Genomic DNA, 7084 nt, shown 5'->3' on the forward strand with positions numbered 1-7084 from the left:
GAGAGCCACCTCAACAGGACAAGACTCAGCACTGCGTTTATGCGGTATGTGACAGAATGGGTCCATCCGTTTTAGGATCTCCTGTGGCACTCTTCACCTCCAAGACCCGTTCAGGGCTTAAATACCTGGGGACTCGCCTTTGTTTGTCCAAGGTGAATTTCTTTTTCTCTTGTGGCTTCGAGGAATCGTCCAGTTTCTGGGTGACTCTCAGCCTCGTTGGCGCAGTAGGCAGCGCGTCAGTCTCATAATCTGAAGGTCGTGAGTTCGAGCCTCACACGAGGCACGTGTTTTGGTACAGAGTTGGTCCATCCATTTTCTACTGCTTCTACCCATTTCGAGGACGCTGGAGCCTAAGAACCATCCGTTTGTAGTGGATTTTCAGCCTCCTTTGATGCAACATCTAGAACATGGATCAATCCAAATCATTCTGCCGGTGGAAAGCCTTCCCATCTTTTTGATTTCAAGAGACGCGGCGTGGCAGGCGATCCTCCCCTATGGATGCGTGCCGCCCTCTGGAACCACTTCATCCAACTTTCACCACAATTCCTCTTTCTTTTCTCAGGTCCAAATTGCGGGCACCACACGTTGGCTCCCAAATGACTCCTACCTGTCATTTCTTCTTGGACACTTTGTCCAGGTAGGTAGGTAGGGTTAGGAATGTCTTTGCATTGGAAGCGGATGAGCAAGGGCTGATAATTGGTTATCAGCAGCCCCGAGCTGAGTCTCTGGAGGTCGCCTGGAGTTCCTTTGCCAACACGGTCCATTGAGAGAGATCATTTGAAGTCATTCTTGCCTGACTGGTAAGTTGGAACAAGAAGTCTGCGCATAAACCAAACTTGGGTTGGACATCGTATCTGCATTAAGTCAAGATGTTGTTGAGAGGAGACTTTGGAGAGTGCCATGGTCGGCGGGACAATCGGAAGACGTGTAAGGGTTGGTGGCTCAGCAGTAGAACTGTCGCCTGCCACCCGTGAATCTCGAAATCAGAAGGTAGTGACTCTTAGCCTCACGCAAGAGTCACAGCGATCTGCTTTGATGCACGATACGTGACAGAGTTTGTCCATCCATTGTAAGGATCTTGAGAGGAGACTTTGGAGAGTGGCGCGCGGTCGGTGGGACAATTGGTAGACGTGCAAGGGTTGTTGGCTCAGCGGTAGAATTCTCGCCTGCCATGCGTAAGTCTCGAAAACTGAAGGTGGTGAGCTCTATCCTCACGCGAGGCATGTTTTGGTGTGCAGTTCGGCCACCCAATTTAGGATCTCCTGTCACACACTTCACCTGCAAGACGGCAACCCATCCTGGGCTTGAAGAAGTGGCAACTCTGCTTCATTTGTTGACGGCTTCTAAGAACGGTCCATTTTTGGGAGATGGGCCTTGAGCCTCGCTTGATACACAGTACGTGGCAAAGGCAGCCCATCCGTTGTCTACCGCTTGTCCCATTCGGGTAAGCCGGAGCTGGGTCAAAAACACAGTTTCCCTGACCGGGAATCGAACCCGGGCCGCGGCGGTGAGAGCGCCGAATCCTGACCACTAGACCACCAGGGAGCTGCGACAGAGTTTCCTTGATGAGTGATTCCTGGCTGTATTGGGCCACATTTACCGTTGGGCCTCGAGAGGAGCGTTTGGGCAATGGCGCGAATTCGGTGGGAAAAATGGCACACATGTGAGCATTGGTGGTTCAGTGGTAGAATTCTCGCCTGCCACGCGGGAGGCCCGGGTTCGATTCCCGGCCAATGCACACTTCCTTTATGCGTGGGGCCTTGAGAGGCATTAAGTTTGTTTCTCGGTCGCTGCCAGACGGCGTCAAGATTTCCGCAAGATCACATGACGGGCTCTTGCTTGTGGGTGCAGCTAGCAGCGTCCCAGAGTTTAGAGGTGGGTTAACGACATCAGATCTCTGTGTAGGTTCTCGGTCACGGTAGTCTTGAGGTCCTGCAAAGAAGGAAGGTGACTGGATTCCTTTTGTGGTGCGTGAAGACTTTTCAATCCTCATCCAAGAGGCTTCTTCAGGCCTGCAGCGATTGATGGAGCCTGTCAGGTATTTAATCCCTGCTGGGGTTGTCCACTTGAGGGTTGTTGACCCACTGTTATTCATATTAGTCATCACTTAAGCCCAGGTGTGAAACGCAGGTCTTTACCGTCACAGGAACCAAGGCGTGACAGCAGGCAGGGTCGGACCGTTAGAAAGCTTTACCCAAACAACTGCATGGCCCTACCCTAGGAGAGCCACCTCAACAGGACAAGACTCAGCACTGCGTTTGCGCGGTATGTGACAGAATGGGTCCATCCGTTTTTAGGATCTCCTGTGGCACTCTTCACCTCCAAGACCCGTTCAGGGCTTAAATACCTGGGGACTCGCCTTTGTTTGTCCAAGGTGAATTTCTTTTCTGCGCGGCTTCGAGGAATCGTCCAGTTTCTGGGTGACTCTCAGCCTCGTTGGGCGCAGTAGGCAGCGTCAGTCTCATAATCTGAAGGTCGTGAGTTCGAGCCTCACACGAGGCACGTGTTTTGGTACAGAGTTGGTCCATCCATTTTCTACTGCTTCTACCCATTTCGAGGACGCTGGAGCCTAAGAACCATCCGTTTGTAGTGGATTTTCAGCCTCCTTTGATGCAACATCTAGAACATGGATCAATCCAAATCATTCTGCCGGTGGAAAGCCTTCCCATCTTTTTGATTTCAAGACTCGCGTGGCAGGCGATCCTCCTCCCTATGGATGCGTGCCGCCCTCTGGAACCACTTCATCCAACTTTCACCACAATTCCTCTTTCTTTCTCAGGTCCAAATTATGGGCACCACACGTTGGCTCCCAAATGACTCCTACCTGTCATTTCTTCTTGGACACTTTGTCCAGGTAGGTAGGTAGGGTTAGGAATGTCTTTGCATTGAAGCGGATGAGCAAGGGCTGATAATTGGTTATCAGCAGCTCCCGAGCTGAGTCTCTGGAGGTCGCCTGGAGTTCCTTTGCCAACACGGTCCATTGAGAGAGATCATTTGAAGTCATTCTTGCCTGACTGGTAAGTTGGAACAAGAAGTCTGCATAAACCAAACTTGGGTTGGACATCGATCTGCATTAAGTCAAGATGTTGTTGAGAGGAGACTTTGGAGAGTGCCGCCGGTCGGTAGGGACAATCGGAAGACGTGTAAGGGTTGGTGGCTCAGCAGTAGAACTGTCGCCTGCCACCCGTGAATCTCGAAATCAGAAGGTAGTGACTCTTAGCCTCACGCAAGAGTCACAGCGATCTGCTTTGATGCACGGTACGTGACAGAGTTTGTCCATCCATTGTAAGGATCTTGAGAGGAGACTTTGGAGAGTGGCGCAACCGTGGGACAATTGGTAGACGTGCAAGGGTTGTTGGCTCAGCGGTAGAATTCTCGCCTGCCATGCGTAAGTCTCGAAAACTGAAGGTGGTGAGCTCTATCCTCACGCGAGGCATGTTTTGGTGTGCAGTTCGGCCACCCAATTTAGGATCTCCTGTCACACACTTCACCTGCAAGACGGCAACCCATCCTGGGCTTGAAGAAGTGGCAACTCTGCTTCATTTGTTGACGGCTTCTAAGAACGGTCCATTTTTTGGGGAGATGGGCCTTGAGCCTCGCTTGATACACAGTACGTGGCAAAGGCAGCCCATCCGTTGTCTACCGCTTGTCCCATTCGGGTAAGCCGGAGCTGGGTCAAAACACAGTTTCCTGACCGAATCGAACCCGGCCACGGGCGGTGAGAGCGCCGAATCCTGACCACTAGACCACCAGGGAGCTGCGACAGAGTTTCCTTGATGAGTGATTCCTGGCTGTATTGGGCCACATTTACCGTTGGGCCTCGAGAGGAGCGTTTGGGCAATGGCGCGAATTCGGTGGGGAAAATGGCACACATGTGAGCATTGGTGGTTCAGTGGTAGAATTCTCGCCTGCCACGCGGGAGGCCCGGGTTCGATTCCCGGCCAATGCACACTTCCTTTATGCGTGGGGCCTTGAGAGGCATTAAGTTTGTTTCTCGGTCGCTGCCAGACGGCGTCAAGATTTCCGCAAGATCACATGACGGGCTCTTGCTTGTGGGTGCAGCTAGCAGCGTCCCAGAGTTTAGAGGTGGGTTAACGACATCAGATGTCTGTGTAGGTTCTCGGTCACGGTAGTCTTGAGGTCCTGCAAAGAAGGAAGGTGACTGGATTCCTTTTGTGGTGCGTGAAGACTTTTCAATCCTCATCCAAGAGGCTTCTTCAGGCCTGCAGCGATTGATGGAGCCTGTCAGGTATTTAATCCCTGCTGGGGTTGTCCACTTGAGGGTTGTTGACCCACTGTTATTCATATTAGTCATCACTTAAGCCCAGGTGTGAAACGCAGGTCTTTACCGTCACAGGAACCAAGGCGTGACAGCAGGCAGGGTCGGACCGTTAGAAAGCTTTTACCCAAACAACTGCATGGCCCTACCCTAGGAGAGCCACCTCAACAGGACAAGACTCAGCACTGCGTTTTTATGCGGTATGTGACAGAATGGGTCCATCCGTTTTTAGGATCTCCTGTGGCACTCTTCACCTCCAAGACCCGTTCAGGGCTTAAATACCTGGGGACTCGCCTTTGTTTGTCCAAGGTGAATTTCTTTTCTCTTGCTGCTTCGAGGAATCGTCCATTTTCTGGGTGACTCTCAGCCTCGCTGGGCGCAGTAGGCAGCGTCAGTCTCATAATCTGAAGGTCGTGAGTTCGAGCCTCACACGAGGCACGTGTTTTGGTACAGAGTTGGTCCATCCATTTTCTACTGCTTCTACCCATTTCGAGGACGCTGGAGCCTAAGAACCATCCGTTTGTAGTGGATTTTCAGCCTCCTTTGATGCAACATCTAGAACATGGATCAATCCAAATCATTCTGCCGGTGGAAAGCCTTCCCATCTTTTTGATTTCAAGACTCATGGCTGTGGCAGGCGATCCTCCCTATGGATGCGTGTCGGCCCTCTGGAACCACTTCATCCAACTTTCACCACAATTCCTCTTTCTTTTCTCAGGTCCAAATTGCGGGGCACCACACGTTGGCTCCCAAATGACTCCTACCTGTCATTTCTTCTTGGACACTTTGTCCAGGTAGGTAGGTAGGGTTAGGAATGTCTTTGCATTGGAAGCGGATGAGCAAGGGCTGATAATTGGTTATCAGCAGCTCCCGAGCTGAGTCTCTGGAGGTCGCCTGGAGTTCCTTTGCCAACACGGTCCATTGAGAGAGATCATTTGAAGTCATTCTTGCCTGACTGGTAAGTTGGAACAAGAAGTCTGCATAAACCAAACTTGGGTTGGACATCGTATCTGCATTAAGTCAAGATGTTGTTGAGAGGAGACTTTGGAGAGTGCCGCGGTCGGGCGGGACAATCGGAAGACGTGTAAGGGTTGGTGGCTCAGCAGTAGAACTGTCGCCTGCCACCCGTGAATCTCGAAATCAGAAGGTAGTGACTCTTAGCCTCACGCAAGAGTCACAGCGATCTGCTTTGATGCACGGTACGTGACAGAGTTTGTCCATCCATTGTAAGGATCTTGAGAGGAGACTTTGGAGAGTGGCGCGAATTCGGTGGGACAATTGGTAGACGTGCAAGGGTTGTTGGCTCAGCGGTAGAATTCTCGCCTGCCATGCGTAAGTCTCGAAAACTGAAGGTGGTGAGCTCTATCCTCACGCGAGGCATGTTTTGGTGTGCAGTTCGCCACCCAATTTAGGATCTCCTGTCACACACTTCACCTGCAAGACGGCAACCCATCCTGGGCTTGAAGAAGTGGCAACTCTGCTTCATTTGTTGACGGCTTCTAAGAACGGTCCATTTTTGGGGAGATGGGCCTTGAGCCTCGCTTGATACACAGTACGTGGCAAAGGCAGCCCATCCGTTGTCTACCGCTTGTCCCATTCGGTAAGCGGAGCTGGGTCAAAACACAGTTTCCTGACCGGGAATCGAACCCGGGCCGCCGCGGCGGTGAGAGCGCCGAATCCTGACCACTAGACCACCAGGGAGCTGCGACAGAGTTTCCTTGATGAGTGATTCCTGGCTGTATTGGGCCACATTTACCGTTGGGCCTCGAGAGGAGCGTTTGGGCAATGGCGCGAGGTCGGTGGGGAAAATGGCACACATGTGAGCATTGGTGGTTCAGTGGTAGAATTCTCGCCTGCCACGCTGGGAGGCCCGGGTTCGATTCCCCGCCAATGCACACTTCCTTTATGCGTGGGGCCTTGAGAGGCATTAAGTTTGTTTCTCGGTCGCTGCCAGACGGCGCCAAGATTTCCGCAAGATCACATGACGGGCTCTTGCTTGTGGGTGCAGCTAGCAGCGTCCCAGAGTTTAGAGGTGGGTTAACGACATCAGATCTCTGTGTAGGTTCTCGGTCACGGTAGTCTTGAGGTCCTGCAAAGAAGGAAGGTGACTGGATTCCTTTGTGGTGCGTGAAGACTTTTCAATCCTCATCCAAGAGGCTTCTTCAGGCCTGCAGCGATTGATGGAGCCTGTCAGGTATTTAATCCCTGCTGGGGTTGTCCACTTGAGGTTGTTGACCCACTGTTATTCATATTAGTCATCACTTAAGCCCAGGTGTGAAACGCAGGTCTTTACCGTCACAGGAACCAAGGCGTGACAGCAGGCAGGGTCGGACCGTTAGAAAGCTTTACCCAAACAACTGCATGGCCCTACCCTAGGAGAGCCACCTCAACAGGACAAGACTCAGCACTGCGTTTTATGCGGTATGTGACAGAATGGGTCCATCCGTTTTAGGATCTCCTGTGGCACTCTTCACCTCCAAGACCCGTTCAGGGCTTAAATACCTGGGGACTCGCCTTTGTTTGTCCAAGGTGAATTTCTTTTTTCTGCGCGGCTTCGAGGAATCGTCCAGTTTCTGGGTGACTCTCAGCCTCGCTGGCGCAGTAGGCAGCGTCAGTCTCATAATCTGAAGGTCGTGAGTTCGAGCCTCACACGAGGCACGTGTTTTGGTACAGAGTTGGTCCATCCATTTTCTACTGCTTCTACCCATTTCGAGGACGCTGGAGCCTAAGAACCATCCGCTTGTAGTGGATTTTCAGCCTCCTTTGATGCAACATCTAGAACATGGATCAATCCAAATCATTCTG

At 51.9% G+C, this 7084-nt stretch overlaps 6 non-coding genes across 6 annotated transcripts; 4 read left to right on the plus strand and 2 right to left on the minus strand.

Moving 5' to 3' along the window:
- The first annotated feature begins 210 nt into the window (after positions 1-210).
- trnam-cau lies at positions 211-283 on the plus strand. Its single transcript has one exon. It is a non-coding gene; the product is annotated as a tRNA-Met (tRNA).
- Positions 284-1473: 1190 nt separating this feature from the next.
- Positions 1474-1545, minus strand: trnae-cuc. The gene has a single exon. It is a non-coding gene; the product is annotated as a tRNA-Glu (tRNA).
- Positions 1546-1667: 122 nt separating this feature from the next.
- trnag-gcc lies at positions 1668-1738 on the plus strand. The gene has a single exon. It is a non-coding gene; the product is annotated as a tRNA-Gly (tRNA).
- Positions 1739-3878: 2140 nt separating this feature from the next.
- trnag-gcc lies at positions 3879-3949 on the plus strand. The gene has a single exon. It is a non-coding gene; the product is annotated as a tRNA-Gly (tRNA).
- Positions 3950-5905: 1956 nt separating this feature from the next.
- On the minus strand, positions 5906-5980 carry trnae-cuc. The gene has a single exon. It is a non-coding gene; the product is annotated as a tRNA-Glu (tRNA).
- Positions 5981-6102: 122 nt separating this feature from the next.
- trnag-gcc lies at positions 6103-6174 on the plus strand. Its single transcript has one exon. It is a non-coding gene; the product is annotated as a tRNA-Gly (tRNA).
- Positions 6175-7084: the final 910 nt, after the last annotated feature.

Source organism: Oreochromis aureus, linkage group 23 (genome assembly GCF_013358895.1).
Source record: "Oreochromis aureus strain Israel breed Guangdong linkage group 23, ZZ_aureus, whole genome shotgun sequence".
NCBI classification, from domain to species: Eukaryota; Metazoa; Chordata; class Actinopteri; order Cichliformes; family Cichlidae; genus Oreochromis; species Oreochromis aureus.